The following is a 17906-nucleotide window of genomic DNA, read 5'->3' on the forward strand; positions in this document are numbered from 1 at the left end:
CTACACTTTCACCCCACCCCCTCAATTTCTTCCCAAATTATGGCAGAGTTCTTCTACAATAAGATCATGTGTTAAATGGAGTCAGCGAGCGGCGGCGAGCAGTGGCGGCGGGCAGGGGGTGAGTGGCAGGAGGCGGGAGGCAGAATCGGTGGCAGGTTAGCTTGGGGGAAGGCAGGCAGGCTTCGGGGGAAGGAAGGGAGGATTCTGTGTGAATCCTGCAGCTCTTGCCTTGAGACTGGACCCACAGCAGCACCAAATGAAGTACTGTATATTTAAACATTTCTTCTGCTGCCATCAGACTGCTGCACGATTTAAAAAAAAAAAAAAAAAGATCAAGTGTAGGCAGCCTCAATCAGCCTGAAAGGAGAGCTGAGGGGAAGGAGGCAAGGAGTGAAGAGCCAATAGGAATAGGCTATGAAGCAGTGAAAAAGTACTGAATGAAGGATGGGAATGAGAAAGGAGACAGGAAGAGAAATATAGGGTTGGAAAGATGATAAAGAGTATTTGGAGAGAAGGATGGAGTGAGCAGAGAAAAATGTCTGGTGGGAGAAAGGGAAAGAAAGAGAACACTGAAGAGTAGAAGTAGAGAAGAAGGGGAAAAGAAGAAAATAAGAAAATGGGTAAATGCAGGCAGGTGGGGCAGGGCATGGTGGGGTAGCCTGGGCAGGGGGTGGAGCATGGTGGGGTGGGGCAGGGGGGCCCAGTGGACTTGTGTACCTAGGGGCCCTCGATGAATTAATCCTGCCCTGCATGCATCCATTTATCTAATTTCAGCAGCCTGCAGAGAGGATCGCTTGTGCTAGCGATCTCTGCAATCTGCTATAGGCCTTCAGAGCTGTTTTCTCTGCCGTGATCCTGCCTCTGATGCCAGAGGAGGGGCGGGACCATGGCAGAAGGTCAGGAGGAACACGCATGCCTTCCAGGGGGGAGGGTGGAGTGCAGTCCTTCAGGGGTGCTGGTACAGGCCTTAAGGGGGAACAGGCAGGCCTTCAGGGGTAGGGTGCAGGCCTTCGGGGGGGGGGGAGGACAGACCTTCAGGGGAGGGGGACCCTGGTGTAGAAGTACATGGCGGGAGGGAGAGAAGGGGGGTTCAAAGACACGTGCATATGGCATTGGGGGGGAGAAATAATGGGTCTAAAATCAGAGGAGAGGGAGAGAGATGGTGGACAATGGGATTTAGGGAGGGAAGGAACAGAAAGGGATAAATCTTGGACACAAGGAGGGGATAGAGATACTGGATAGAAGGGTAGTTGGGAAAAGAAAGGGAGAGATGGTGGACCCTGGAGTGGTGGGGAAGGTGGGAGAGATACTGGATGAAAGGGTAGTTAAGAAAAGGTGGATCTGTGTATGGAGACGAAAAAGAGAAAGATGCCAGACCTCCGGGGGAGGGAAGGGAAACGGAAGGGAGGACAGAGATGGAAGATGGATGGTTAGCACGGAGAAAGAAGAAAGAAGGAGACCCTGGCAAGCAAGTTATCAGAAGACAACCAGAGCCTGGGACCAACAAGATTTGAATAATGACCAGACAACAAAAGGTAGAAAAAATAATTTTATTTTCTGTTTTGTGATTACAATATGTCAGATTTGAAACATGTATCCTGCCAGAGCTGGTGTTAGACCGCAAACGTGAGCTAGGATTTAACAGAGAGAGGAAAAGTCTTTTTTGCTTGTTTATTTTGTTTACACCACAGCGCCAGTGTTGTTAGGAGAAGGTAAAAGGGGTGAAGAGGCTATAAAATAAACCCACCAGGATGTTTGAAAAAAACACCCGATTGGGCAGGAAAATTGAATCGAATCGAAAAATCGATTCAATGGGCTGAATCAAATCGAATCAAAATTTTTTTCCTGAATCGGGCAGCACTACTGCCTATTCATTGATACACTGTCCTCGCGTGGATTCCAGGGTTCTGCTGTCTCCTGGTTTTCTTCCTATCTCTCCCATCGCACCTTCAGTATATGCAATGGTGGTTCCTCTTCCTAAGCCTTCCTGCTATCGATTGGTGTACCTCAAGGCTCTGTCCTGGGATCACTCCTTTTCTCAATCTACACTTGCTCACTTGGAGCGCTGATCTCTTCCTATGGCTTCCAGTATTAGCTCTATGCCGATGACTGCCTCTCCACACCAGATATCTCTACTGAAACCCAGACCAGAATCTCAGCCTGCCTGTCCGACATTGCTGCCTGGATGTCTCAATGCCATTTAAAACCGAATATGGCTAAAACCAAGCTGCTCATCTTCCCACCTAAACCTACCTTCCCACTTCCCTATTTCTCTCTTTCTGTGGACAACACTCTCATCCTCCCTGTCTTGTCTGCTCACAAGCTCAGGGTCATCTTTGACTCCTTTCTCTCCTTCACTGTCCAGATACAACTTATCGCTAAAACCTACTGCTTCTTCCTCTATAATATTACCAAAATCTGACCCTTCCTCTCTGAACACACAACCACAATTCTTATCCATGCCCTCATCACCTCACACTTAGACTACTGCAATTCACTACTCTCAGACCTTCTACTTAGACATCTCGCTCCCCTTCATCCATCCAGAATTCAGCTGCACAACTTATAATCCATGAGAGCCGCTATACTCACGTTATCCCTCTCTTAAAGTCACTTCATTGGCTTCCCATCCATTTCTGAAAACAATTCAAACTCCTTTTACTGACCTACAAATGCACTCACTCGGCTACCCCTCTCTATCTCTCTTCACTTATCTCTCCTTACATTCCCCCCTCACACACACACACACACTAGCTCCGCTCAGCTGGTAAGTCTCTCCTGACTATTCCCTTTTCTTCCTCCACCAACTCCAGACTCCGTCTCTTGTACCTTGCTACACTATATGCTTGGAACAAGCCACTCAAATCCCTACAATGGGCTCTGTCTCTGGCAGTGTTCAAGGCCCAGTTAAAAGCTCACCTTTTCGAGGCTGCTTTCAACTCTTAACTCCTTTCATCTTGGGTTCTGCACCCTTAAACCTATATGTTATGTCTGTCTGTCCAAGTTAGATTGTAAGCTCTTCTGAACAGGGACCATCTATTAAATGTCAAAATATATAGTGCTGTGTACATCTTTTAGCACTATATAAGTGATAAATAGTAGTAGTAGCCTTTCTAATGTGTGGTAAGCACATGCTAGCACTTATTGCATCTTAGTAAAAGGCCCTCTAGTGTACCATATTTTCACGCATATAATGCGTGCGTTATATACGATTTTTACAAACCATGCATAACCTTGCGCGTTATACGCGTGAGCGCGTTGTACAATGGTTTTTTTTCATTCCGATCCGGCATCCCCCCTGCGAACTGGCATCCTCCCCCGCTCGCATCACCCCCCTCCCCCGCGATCCTACATCCCCCCCAGCACCGCAAAACATCTCTTACCCGATTGGGCACCGGCACCAGCACCAATGCACAGGACGTGCCAGTGCCAGTGCCAGTGCCCGAAGATCCTCCCTCGTTGGGCTGGGCTGGGCGGTGTGAGGGAGATCCTCCTTCTTCCTTGTGCCGGGCTGGACTGGGCTTTGAGCATTTGCGCATTCCGAGAGAGCGAGACCAGAAGGCTTTGAGCATGCGCAAATGCTCAAAGCCCAGTCCAGCCCGGCACAAGGAAGAAGGAGGATCTCCCTCACACCGCCCAGCCCAACGAGGGAGGATCTTCGGGCACTGGCAATGGCACGTCCTGTGCATTGGTGCTGGTGCCAGTGCCCAATCGGGTAAGAGATGTTTTGCGGTGCTGGGGGGGGGGATGTAGGATTGCGGGGGAGGGGGGTGATGCGAGTGGGGGGAGGTTGCCGGTTCACAGGCCAGAAGAGTAAGCGGGGGTGGGAGGAGGTTATAGCAGCATGCGCGGTATACGCGTGTGCGTGCTATATAAATTTTTTTTTTACAGAAATGCTTTGGACCCGCGCGCTAAACGCGTATGCGTGTTATACACGTATGCGCGTTATATGCGTGAAAATACGGTACTTTGAATTTCTATAATTTTCTTTTTGTCTTTTTTTATGAGTAGTTGCACTCTGGGCATCTTTTACAAAGCTGCGGTAGTGATTCCCACACATCAAATGCAACAAAGCCCATTCAATTCCTATGGGCTGCATCACATTTGCCATGCTGAAACTCGCTACCACTGCTTTGTATGAGGGGCCTTTTATTTCTTACTGACTTGTCTACTGTTTTCTCTCCAAAGTTGTGTATTAAAACAAAACAGGTGAAGTTTTAAAATCAGAGAAGTAGTCCTGTCACCTTTGAAATAAACTGACAATGAAAGCAAACAAAAAAAGGAGGATCTTAATGATTTTGCTTTTTATATTAGATGTTGGCTATATTTTCTAAAACCATGTTACAGCCTTCATTGGTTTAAGCTTAAATGCATTTCTATAGTGTGTTCGCTTTAAAAGCTTGCCAACAAGTTACTGGGTTTTAACACTGACTACAACACCCCACCCCACCCTCCACATACTCTTTTCATTAGTTATCTGAGAAAACTAAAGCTTTGACAGAAGGGTTCTTACAGAGCAGAATTCCAGTGTGTTTAATGAAGGGAAGCCAACACAAAGTTGGATTAATTTAGCCAGGGAAAGTGGTACCTCTGCACTCTGCACTTTCCAATATCATAGAACAAGCACTGCTGAATCAGGCAGAGAACAATGTATGAAGAAGGCTCATTTAGCTATAAGCTTTCCCAATAACATATTCACACTGCATTTCAGTACAAGCAAGCAAAAAAACAAACAGGCAATCAGGTTGCAAGCTACAGAATTTTGATATATATATAAAAAATTACAAGAGCAAATCTCTTCTGTATAGTGAGGGATTGTAATGAGGTTCATTTATTAAGCTGATGTGTTTACTGCAGGTTAAAAAGGCACTTACTTGGGACACGCTCAGGCATCCCACAGTAGTTTTGAGCTTGGTGCATGATGGGCATACTGGATGGGTAATTTGGCCTTTATCTGTCATCATGTTTCTATGATTCTCACACACTAAAAAATAGATTTATTTTTTAGCACAGGAAGCATGTTTGGGAGTAGAGAGTTGTCATGTCCTGAGGTAATTGGTTAGCACTTGGGCATTGGTGCACATTGACCGATTAGCACAGAATTAGCATGGGAGCCCTAATTTACTGCCTATAAAATAGATGGTAGCAAGAGCTCATGCACTAATGGCCACGAGCTAATTTCAAAATTAGTGCATGTTCATTCATAGGAAAAGGAAATTATGGCCAGTTTAGAACTACGCACATAAACAAAACATTATACATCAAAACATGTAAGACAATCACCATGGAAAAAATACATTTTCTTACACCCTCCTGCAACCACACCCAAACACGAAAATAGTTACTCCCACCAAAGCTTCCACATAAAAGTCAAACAAGACCACACATCTCTTGAAATATCTACTAATCATTAGCCACCCCCACTCTCCCATGTCCTCATCTTTAGTAATTCCCTGCTTTCCATACACAGTACAACACAAATAGCCTGTAAGCTCAGTTCATGGGCTCAGCCAAAAGCCTGAGGGCAATCTTACTTAACATGAGTAGCTGGGCATATATGTGCTTATGCAAATAGGCACGAGCCCTTACACCAGCCACAGAGCTGACATAAAGGCTTGTGTTTAAATGCCAGAAATTCAAGGGGCCGCTGAAAAGTTCTCAGCCCATCCAAGAAGAGAATGATGTGGAGCCATGAAAAAAGTTATTCAGTACATTAAATATGAGAACAGTGGCATTGCCTGTGTTTGTTGAATTGGTTACTGGTATCCAGCCAAACTGAACAGTGATCCCTCGATATTCAACCAGTTCCAGCTGAACTGTCCACTGATATTCAGTGCCAGGCCATGTTCAAGCACCAGCACTGAATATTAGTAGATAATTTTGGGTGGCCTGGCTGCTCACAGCTTATGTAAACCTGGCCAATATTCAGCCAGGGTCGCATATGTGTTATGCGGCCCCGGCTGAATATCCGGACAGCTGCATAAGTTTTTTTTTTTTCTTTTTTAAAATTAACCTCCCCTCCTTAATGATGCCCTCTCCCTTATCCCCTCCCCCAGCCAATGGCCAAAGCTCTGTCCTCCACAAGGCTTCCCCCGTCACTTCCATGTGAGTCATTGGCACAGTAGGAGGAGTTATTTGGCATGAAAGGCCAATTGAAGCAGGGATGGGATGGAGCTGCATGGTAGGTGGATCAGGTCCACAATCTGTGCCAGCAAGCTGTACTCAGTGAGTGGTGTCTAGAAGTGAAGTATGATCTTGATTGATGCCAGTCAGAGGAGAGGACTGGAACTAGGGGGCAGAGTATGCCCTTGATTGGCACTGATATGAGAAAATGACCAGCACCAATGAGTTTGCCCAAGCAATGTAGCTGTTAAGTCTTGTTTCTGGGGGTTCAGTATTCTAGAGTGGCCTCTTCAAGCTGGCAATGGAGAAGCTTAAGGAGTGGATGTTTTGGGCTAGATACTGATTTTTCTCCTGCCCACATCTCATCTGGTCTTACTGGGGAAGAGACCTCTCTGGTGGAAGATTGAATGTGCTACAGGTTGAAACTGGTGCCATATTCTGGCACCAATGTGTAATAGAATTTCGTTCCTTGCTTTTTCTTATTCAATTTAATCTTTTCTACAAAGTGCTAGATTATTTATTTTTTGTTCCCCCCCCCCCTTTGTTTTGATCCTTCTCCCTCTCTTTTTCTTTACACAAATGTATTTCCTCCCTTTTTCATTTTGTTTTGGTAAGTTAATATTTGTCTGTGTGTTTGATTGTCTGTTTTAATAACTGTAATTTGTCTTTAACTTAAGCCTTTCTATTCTTGGTTTTTATATATCATGTAAAACCGCTTTGAATTTTGATAAGGTGGTATATCAAATTTTTAAATAAACCTGAAACCTATAAGAGCCCAACTAATGGTAACCAAATGGCAGCACCTAAAATTCCTGCTTTGCACACTTTTACATCAGACAAGTACAAGAATGTTTATGTAAATAGTTTGGGTAGATGATGGGTTGCGTCATAAAATATATGCATAGATTATAAAACACATATCAACATGTACTGTAAATTTCTGCTTTTTACATTGACATTAGCTCCTAAGCTGGTGTAAATGTATGCAGTTGCTATGCAATTTCAGTAGCCTTTATGCTGCTCTTAGGTGCCTCTTTATAGAATAGGTTTATAATAAGCACCTACTTGGCCTCTTGACATAGACAACGTCTTAGCGATCATCAAGTTGAAAGGTCAAGTAGGTGCCCATTGTAAACCTACTTTTAAAACATATGTAGATGCCCATGTGTTCTTCAATGCAAGGCCTAGGGGCCAATGATGGCCTCTGGAGACCTCTGGGGTGGTCCTCATCATAATTTTGCTTTGCTCTCCCATTGCACTTTGTCTCTCTACCCAAGCTTATGACAGAAAGTGGGATGTAGAAAAAGGGAAGAGCCACATGCTTGAAGAACAAGGTATCTCTCAAAATATGAAGAGAATGGATTTGGAAATTCCATATCCAATTCCATATCCAGGGTATCCCCAATGAAAAGTCTGAAGGCAAATTAGTGGGGAAGGATGCCACTTATACAAGCTGGTCAGCAATGTTGCGGCCCTGCATGGAAAGATATTTGGTGGCTCTCCTGCTCATTTAGATCCAAAGTGGCCACAACTTAAAAATTAGTGAAGGCTGCACAAAAGATGTTGAAATCACAGTAACACATGTTTACTTCAGTTAGGAGCTGGTGCAAATGTATATATGGTGTATATTCTATAACCAACTTTATGATTCTGCTCATCCTCTGTCCAAGCTTTTTTTCCAAGCATGCCATCAAGGTCTAAATCACCCCAGAAAGGACCCTGCTATTCAGGAAAACCTCAATATCTGCTTCTATTTACCTGAATAGACTCCAGAAAAATATGGTGCTGAATTCAGTTTTGTATTATTTAATCACTTGGAAAATTAAATCCATGTGGACTTCTCTTGTTAAAATAACTTAATATTGGCTGTTTTCCATGTTTTAATTAGCATGAGTAGCTCTGTTACATAATTCTTTTAAAATTCTCTGCTGGATACTAAAACAGTGGTACAGTGATAAAGTTCATACCTTAATGGACTGAAAGCATATCACTAATACTGAAATTCACTTTATGCTTCACTGGGAATGTCTTAATTTACATATTTTACTTGAAAAATAATTTTAAATGACTTTCTGCAATTTAGTTAGTTTTATGGCAGGACTGAATGATGACAAATGATGTCTCATTTCTGTTTTCACCCTAATGGTCATGTATAAAAGTCTTCTCAGGGACCCTGAGTAAATTCCAATATTTCTACATCACAGTCTAATCCAACTGGTTTAAAAAAAACAAGAGGCAATATGGTCCTTCAAGGCTATCTTTTAGCTTTATGGCTCTGTATAATACCATTCTTTGCAATTCTTTAGTCAGCAGCAATTTTAAGGTCCTTTTTAATAAGCAGCGGTGTAGAACAGGTACAAGTGAATTGATTTTTTTACTCCACCAGAAGTTACAAAGACTAGAGGGCACTCCCCTGGCAAAGTTAACCAAGCTTATTATAGGGTGAAACAAATAAAAAAACATGACAACCAAAGCCATTAGAAAAAAAGGCTTCCATTCTATAGTTATTTACATTCAATGCAATAGGTTCACAAGAGTGCTGCAAAAAAAACCAACCCAAAAACAAAAACAAAACCCATTTCTACTCCTTCTGCAAAAGGCAGCATTTAAAATCACCCCCTCTACTTGACGGGAAAAGTTGATCCAGAACCCAACATCTCAAATCTAAAAAAGAATGAGAGAATTGAATGCAATGTTGCACTATAGGAGCCTTCAACTTTTGATGAGTGATACAATTCTTATGTTCAAACATTCTGGTTTTGAACGCTCTGGAGGTCTGACACACTTAAAGGCCCCAATGCTCTAAAATCGCTATTAAAATCCCTTAGGTTGCTTTAGTGCTGGAAAATTTAACAATTTCAAAATGACGAACAATGTCCAAAGAACCTTGCATGCAAATGAGGTTTGTGGAGGTCCACAGAAATCCCATCTAATCAATCATTGGAGAAAGTGACTGACAAGTGCAGAATAGTCCATGGAAGGAGGCAGAAATGAGTGCATGCACCAGGAAATGCTAAGACGTAGACAAGCATGTGTCAATCAAGGGAAGGGGAGGGGATGGAGGCAGAGAACTATTAGCAAACTATGCAATCGGCAGCTTTCAATGAACGCACAAAAGAACATGCCTTTAATACATGCACTCAAGATGCAGTTTTAACACACACGCATGCTTTTTCATTTGTAATTTTGAGATTTATTCCATTGGTAATACAATTTGTATCTCAAAAACATATGAGAAATTTACTGAGAAATTTGACAGCGACATCTGCCAGGTTTTGGAGGGTTTTTTTTTTTTTTAAATTTCATGTCATGCAATCATCAGCCCCAGCCCCAGACACACATGCCTGAGATATCCTTTTCTGGTGGAGTAAAAAAATACCAGTACCAGCATCCCCAGACCAGCCGGTAATTTTGTGGCATTAAAAGCTAGCACTTCAGTTTATGCATCACCAGGTGACGTCAGAGCATCACCCGGAGTGCTTGTTTTAATATTAATGACCATGTTGTACTATATTTGCATAGTAGAGGCAGAGGCTGCTACGAAGTATGGAAAAGACCATGGTGAGTCATTATATGCATCGGTAAGTGAAATACTTTGACACTAAACTGGTTAGATGCACGGTAGGTTTAGAACATCAGGGCCATACTCTGTTGCAAGGACAATGCTTGTCATGCAAGTATACCCACAGAACTGCATATAGTAGATAATTGTAATAAAACCTTGCTATTCCATGGATTGACAAACATCACGAATACGGCTCCCTACAGTCCAGACATGAGACCACCAGACTTTGACCTTTTTCCAAAGTTGAAACAACCTATACGTGGACATCGTTTTGCATCTCTGGAAGAGATCTCTTCTGCTAGTCCCCGAGCCATTCGGCAACTGAACAAAAATGGTGTTTTGGATGGAATAATGAAGCTTCCCGGACGATGAGACTTGGTCATTGCAAAGCAAGGAGACTATATTGAAGGATTGTAAAGAAATTCTTGAAAAAAATAAAATAAAAATAAAACATGTAAATTTAAACAAATCAGTGTGTATTATTTATGAAATGGCCCTCATACCTTTTCACTTTTTATCTAAACAACTTTCTATCTCTACTTTTACAATTACTATTAATTATTTCTATAGCACTAACAGACATATGCAGAAGAAAGGGTTTAGGTTTTACCAGATATAAGGAAAGTAGAGCGTTAGATCTAGAAGTAGACAGATATATAATGAGACCCTGCACTAAAGTAGCACAACACGTGGTAAAATAATTCTTAATGATAATCCACATTAATAACCTCCTTCCTAAATGGTAGCCTATGTTGATTACTTCTTCTCATATCACTGAATATATTAAGTTATTCATATTAACAATCATTAGGCAACCATAAGAACATAATTGTTATACTGGGGCAGCCCAAAAGTCTATCAAGCCCGATATCCTGTTTCCAATTGTAGCCAACCCAGGTCCCAAATACCTAGCTAGATCCCAAGTAGTAAAACAGATTTTATGTTATTTATCCTAGGAATAAGCAGTGGATTTCCCCAAGCCATCTCAATAATGGCCTATGGACTTCTCTTTTAGGACATTATCCAAACCTTTTTTTAAACCCTGTTCAGAACATTCTCCAACACCAAATTCCAGAGTTTAATTATACATTGTATGATGAAATATTTTCTCCGCTTTGTTTTAAATCTACTACTCAGTAGCTGCATCACATGCCCCTAATCCTAGTATTTTTGGAAAGAGTGAACAAGTGATTCACATCTACCCTTTTCACTCCACTCTTTATTTTATAGACCTCTATCATAACCCCCCCCCCTAAGCTGTCTCTTCTCCAAGCTGAAAGAGACAAACTACTTCTTGAAAAGAGTACAGAACTTTTATTACCTGAGACAAATGTTATAATTGAAGTTTTTATTAGCAGAATCTACTATATTGGCTGCATATCCATTAACCTTGAAGGGCCCCATCCACAATAGATTTTTTGATTGCTTATGCTAAGAAAAAAGATAATCTAAATTGTTTGATTGGATAAAATATCTCAAAACCCAATTCCCCATCTGAACTTTTACTAAATGATCAAAATGAATGCTATATTTTAACTACCCAGTGGCCATCTGGGGGTTCATGGGTCAAATAGGGAAAGGCATTCCAAAATATTTCATCATAGCCATGAAAAGAACTCTGTTTATCAATTAGTAATATCTCCAGGCTATTGTATGATTAAAACAGCCATTTGCCATATTTCCCAGGCCTATTTCTTTTCTGTTCTCCAGTCCTTCTGAGATCCTTATTGATGGCTTTATTTCATCTTATTTTGATTTTAGTAACCTAAAATCTCTCCTTTTCATTATGCTCATTAAAATGGATGTTCTAACTCAATTGTTTGTTCATTATTATCTTGTTACCGTTTCTTATTACCGTCTTTGAAAACCTCCATGGGCACCTCTGTTTTTTTTTTTTTTTCCCTCAAAATCCTATTGAAAAACCATGCCATTTTAAAAAATTTTGTCATGTGTGTCATTATAAATTGAAATACAAAGGATTAACTTTTAATTCATTTTTTGCTATCTTACTTTCTGTGTTTATACCATTAATGCAGACTAGAAGGAGAAAAGAGTCTTCAAATGGCAGAATATGTAATTTAATTTTGCCATAGATATCCACTTATTTTATAGTAGAGCTTAAAAACTTCTGTTGGGAGAAAGGACAAGTAAAACTCACTGCTGAATTGGTTTTAGGTAGCACTAAGGATGTGTTATGTTTTGGCAGATTGCTTTTGCAAGCTAAGGACCTCTCTGATTGCATTTTATGTAGCAATGAATCCCTAAGAGGCCATTTTACCAAACTGTGGAAAAAATTGGCTTATGCCGGTCATTCCCACACACTAAGGCCATTTTTACCGAAGGGGTAAAATGGTCATTTTTTTCAATTTTTAAAATAAATGGTCATGTGCTAATTTTTCCATTTCCTATTTTGTAGGTGGTAAGGGCTCATGTGCCAACCATGCGTTAGTCAGTTAGCATGCTGCACTGTTGCAATGCTAACCAATTAGCATAATACTTGCCTATTCTCTGCCCCTGATCTGCCTTCAGTGCTGAAAAATAATGTAATATAACATAAAAAATCATTAGCATACCGCAACTTCCTTACAGCTCTGTGTGGTTTACAGTTCTAAGATACTGCACATTCGCAGTAAATTACAATTCAGCTTATTTAAAAGCTTTTTTCGAATAGATAAGTTTTCAACGATTTCCTAAAACTTATGTAAGTATCAGATCTTAGAATCAGAGTGTTACAATTCCTATCCTATAAAGCCATCTGATAAGCCAGAATTTGATTAAAGAATCTTTTATAATGATAACCTTTTGCTGAAGAAAATTCAAATAGTCTGAGACTTCATGCAAAACGCATTCTATCAACAAACTTAAAGTGATCAATAAATGAATTTTAGGGAAAATTCTACCTACTGTTGACTAAGTTAGTTAAGAAACTGTTTAAAATGGTTAAAAAAAATCCATTAAAGTTAAAGCACCTACTGGTTCATAAATAATTGGCACTGGAATTGAGCCTCCGTAGTGCTTTAGCCCACCTAATGCCACTGTGGGCGTGGTTAGGGCTGGATGTGGTGTTAGGCAGCCTAAAGCACCTATGTAAATGTGATTCATGACAAAGATATGTGTCAGAAATGTAGGTCTGAAAAAACTTGGCCTACATCTCTGGCACCTATCTTTCCTGGAAACACGATAATATATATGACGCCGTCGCGTAACTGACATGGAATCGGCGACTGTTTTTTAGGTGGCTGCCGATATTAGCACTGTATAGAGAATCCGGGCCTCTATTTTTAGCACGTGGGTAATGTGTGCACATGCAAAAATTACCACGGGAATCCTGAGCACATCCCTTGCTAAGCACTTTTATGCTTATCACTGCTTAGTAAAAGGGCCCCTAAGTGAGCAGACGCTGAGACAAACTCTAGTCTATATGATATAAAGATCAATATGAAATCTTTCTGCATAGTTCATATTTATTTGTAGTTTTTGTACAGATTCTAAGTAAGGAAACTGAAAATGGCAGGTACAAAGTTGAGGATGTTCATTCTGTCAAAAAGAAGCTTTTAAATAGTTCCTGTAGACCAGGGGTGCCCAAAAGGACGATCACAATTGACCAGTAGATTGTGAAGGCAACGCGAGTCGATTGTGGAGCCCTTCACGAGCTCTGTGATAGACTCGTGTTGCCTTCGCATTCTATCTGCTTCCTGATGAAGTAAACAGGACGCAGAAGCACCGGGCTGACCAGCCTTCCCCCTTCCCAATGTCAATTCTGATGTCAGAGAGGAAGTTCCGGGACAGCCAATTGCTGCCTGGCTGGCCCGGAACTTTCTTTCCGATGTCAGAATTGACGTCGGGGTGGAAGGCTGGTTGCCCCAGTGCTTCTGTGTTCTGTTTGCCGTGTCAGGAAGCAAGGAGAACTGAGAACTCGGTGGGGCAGTGGCTTGGGGGCCTGTACCCCATAGGCTTGGGGGAGGGCAGGGAGAAAGAAAGACAAAGAAAGAAAAGGGGCAGGCAGACATGAAGAAAGAAAGAAAAAAAGACAGAAGGGAAACAGAAAGAAAGGGGGGACAGAGAGACAGAAAGAAAGAAAAGGGAGCATGGAGAGAGAAAGAAAGGGGGCATGGAGACAGAAAGGCAGAAAGAAATAAGGGAAATAGAAAGAAAGAGGTACAGGGAGACAGAAAGAAAGGGGGGCAGGGAGAAAGAAAGACAAAGAAAGAAAAGGGGCAGGCAGACATGAAGAAAGAAAGAAAAAAAGACAGAAGGGAAACAGAAAGAAAGGGGGGACAGAGAGACAGAAAGAAAGAAAAGGGAGCATGGAGAGAGAAAGAAAGGGGGCATGGAGACAGAAAGGCAGAAAGAAATAAGGGAAATAGAAAGAAAGAGGTACAGGGAGACAGAAAGAAAGGGGGGCAGGGAGACAGAAAGAAAAAAGGGGGCATGGAGACAGAAAGAAAGAAAGAAAGGGGGCATGGAGAGAGAAAGACAGAGAGAAAGAAAGGGGGCAGGGAGACAGAAAGAAAGACAGACAGACAGAAAGAAAGAAGGGGGCAGGGAGAGAGGAAGAAAAAGTTGGGGGAGGAAATGAGGTCTGGAGGAGATGAAGCATACAGGAGGCTGAAAGAAGGGAAGAAATATTGGATGCACAGTCAGAAGAAGAAAGTGCAACCAGAGACTCATGAAATCACCAGGCAACAAAGGTAGGAAAAATGATTTTATTTTCAATGTAGTGATCAAAATGTGTCCATTTTGAGAATTTATATCTGCTGTCTATATTTTGCACTATGGCCCCCTTTTACTAAACTGCAATAGCGGTTTTTAGTGTAGGGAGTCTATGAGCGTTGAGAGCAGCGCGTGGTATTCAGTGCAGCTCCCTGTGCTAAAAAATGCTATCGTGGTTTAGTAAAAAGGGAGGGGGTATATTTGTTTATTTTTGTATAGTTGTTACTGAAGTGACAGTGCATAGAGTCATCTGCCTTGACCTCTTTGAAAACCCCGTGGAATATAAATGATAATTAACATTTTCTCTGTGTATAGTGTGCTTTGTGTTTTTTTAAATTTTATTGTTGGTGAATCATTTTGACTTGGTCATTTTAAAAGTAGCTCGCAAGCCCAAAAAGTGTGGGCACCCCTGCTGTAGACGGTTCAATTTCAGATTTTTTTATAATTTTTCCTGAATTTTATTATATTATTTTTAAAATTCATTTCAGAAATATGTACTCATGGTTTTCTGTGACCTTCTTTTTCAGTGGGACCATAGTACTAAAACTTTAATTATTCAACTACTGTTTACGATCTGGCATTCCTTTTATGAATATTGTTTATTATCTGGTTTATCATTCGTGAGGACTCCTGATGCAGGTTTTTTAGCTGAAACACAGCCTGTGTCAAGTCTAATGATGTGCCAGATGATTTTTTGTATGTGTTTTACCATTGGTTGCTATTAAAGTGTGGTTTGTTTGAAGACCAGGCGTACTTTGCTTCTGCTTTTGGACTTAACATTTTTTAAAGTCATATTATAGTTCTTTAATTTGCCAACAATGATTGTATACTTATTAATTCATAGGTTAACATGCATTCTTTAGATATAAATATATTAGATATATGTAAAATGCTTGGACCTGTCGTAAGAACAAACGGTATAACAAGATTGAATAAAACATATAACATTAAGCCCCATTTTATTAAGCTGCATTAGGGTTTTTTATCGCTGGCTGCTGCAGTTAAAGTTCTAACACTCATAGGGATTCTATAAGCATTGGAGCTTTAACCACAGTGGCTGGCCTACTGTGGTTTGATAAAAGGGGGCCTAAATCAATCTTTGTGGGCATCAAATTTTTTAAGGAATGCTAATGAACTGAATGCACACTAACGAATGCACATCTACACAATGTCCATAAAAAACATCTTTCCAAATAACCCAAAACGTCTTACTACAACAGAAACCTCTGCCTGAAATTCATGACACTTCTGAGTTCTTGATATTTCAACAGGATGGAGCTGCAGCGCATTGAGCTTGCAAAACATTTATGCTCTTAATTAATGAAGCCCACAGAATTCATTGAACCAACAGCACAGTGGTGTCGAAGGCTCTGTGAATGCGTCAAGGTTGAAGGAGGACACTTTGATCACAAATTATGAATTAACTTAGGAAAAAAATCTATTCTAATGTATTTTCAAAGGTCATATTAAGGGGTTCTTTTACTGAGGTACGCTAACCGATTTAGCACACGCTAACAGTGCATGTTAAATTCTAAGACACTCATTATACTCCTATAGGCATTTTAGCATTTAACACACGCTAAGGGGTCCTATTATTAAGGTGCGCTAACTGATTTAGCGCACGCTAAATGCTAAGGCATCCATTATTTTCTATGGGTGCCTTAGCATTTAGTGCACACTAATCTTTAGCATGCGTTAAATCGGTTAGCATGCCTTAATAAAAGGGCCCCTACACAAGGACTTATAAATGTAAACAATTGTAAAGTACAGTATTTTAACACAATGTTATTGTTAGCAAATGCAGGGACTTTTCTACTAAAGTACATTATGTTTTGGGCTTAATGCGCTATAATGCAGGATTTTAATATACAATAAGCCCAAAACTAAAGCAGTACCAAGAGGGGGCATTTCCAGCATTTTCACAATCTGACCATGCATTAAAGATGCCAGTCGTACATGGGACCAGAATGCTATTTAGGAGATAGTAAGTGCCTCTGCATTAACAACACATTAACCATGCATTGATCAGTTAGGCCCAGATTCTATAAACTGTGCCGTTGTCGGTAGTTGCCTTAAAAGCAGCCGTCAATTGCATGTCAATCACATGACAGTGCCGTGTATAGATTCACACCATTGGCAAAGGTAGGTGCCGGAAATGTAGGCCAGGGTTTTCAAGGCCTACATTTCTGGCACCTATCTTTGATATAAATTGCACCTACAGAGGCGTTTTATGGCGCCTAATGCTACTTCCAGCATTAGCCATGCTTTTAGTGATGTTATGCTCCGTAAAATACTTCTGTAGGTGCAATTCTGGTGCTATTTTTTAGGCACCAGTAGGTTCCCTGAAATTCATTTTAAAACGTCTTTTAAATGGCATTTTGAACTTAACTTAGGTGCCAGTAGGGCTTCTACTGGAATCTAAGTTAAGGCACCGTTTATAGAATATGGGCCTTAGTGCGTGGAATTCCAGCTTGTTATTTATTATTTAGCATATTTGTTACCCACTTAAATCTAAGTGCAGTGGCATTTGATCAGGGCCCTTCAGGGGATTTGCCCCACCTCCTAAAGGCCCTGAGGGCACTGCTCTGAATTTGATTGGTCGAGGAGGCAACAGGCAGATGCTGCTTAGCCAATCAAATTCAGATCAGTATTGTCAGGGCCTTCAGTAGATTCGGAGAATCCCCAGCCCAAGAGCCCTGCTTTTTTTTTTTGGGGGGGGGGAGGGGGTACTTTTTGTCTGATGCAGTTTGACTGGTTGAGCAGGTTGCCTACTCAACAAATCAAACTGCATCAAGCAAAAAGTAAACAGAAAAATAAAAAAGCAAGGCTGTAGAGCTGGGGATTCACTGAATCTCCTGAAAGCCTTCATCTCACACCACTGCCTAAGCGATTTCCAGATTTCAGTACATACATATTCATAATGTTGATTATAAAGAACAGTCCAAGCCCATTTTCTACCCATTCTCCACCCAGTAATGGCCTCCTATTCAAGAACTCCATTAACACAGGATTTACTGGGTACTAATTGAGTTTTTACAGCAAAGGCAAGTTAACATGTCCTTGAGTTAGCTGTTATAGCACACTAAACCACACATTAATACCATATCATACCATACCAACTCTTGTATCCCACAAATGTCAGCTAGGAATCATTGCGGCTTATACAATATTAGAACTGCTACAGAGACATAGATATTATATGTAAATTGCATGGAAGATATCATATCATATCATATCATACCATGGGTCAATACACTGAGGAAAAAAGGTGAGTTTTCAGTGCTTTCCTGAATTGGAAGTATGTGGATGTTTGTTGAAGGCTTCTCGGGAGATTGTTCCAAATTCTGGACCCCTGAAACTCAAAGGTGGTCTCAAAGAGAGCCTTCCTTCGAACATGGTGGGTGGTAGTTTCCATCGTTGGAGTGTCCTTGAGTTGTGGAAGGATTGTGTGATTTTGATAGCGGATTTGAGTCCAGCTGAGTTTTTGCCTTAAATGGCCTTATGT

The sequence above is a fragment of the Geotrypetes seraphini genome, chromosome 6, assembly GCF_902459505.1.
Source record: "Geotrypetes seraphini chromosome 6, aGeoSer1.1, whole genome shotgun sequence".
NCBI classification, from domain to species: domain Eukaryota; kingdom Metazoa; phylum Chordata; class Amphibia; order Gymnophiona; family Dermophiidae; genus Geotrypetes; species Geotrypetes seraphini.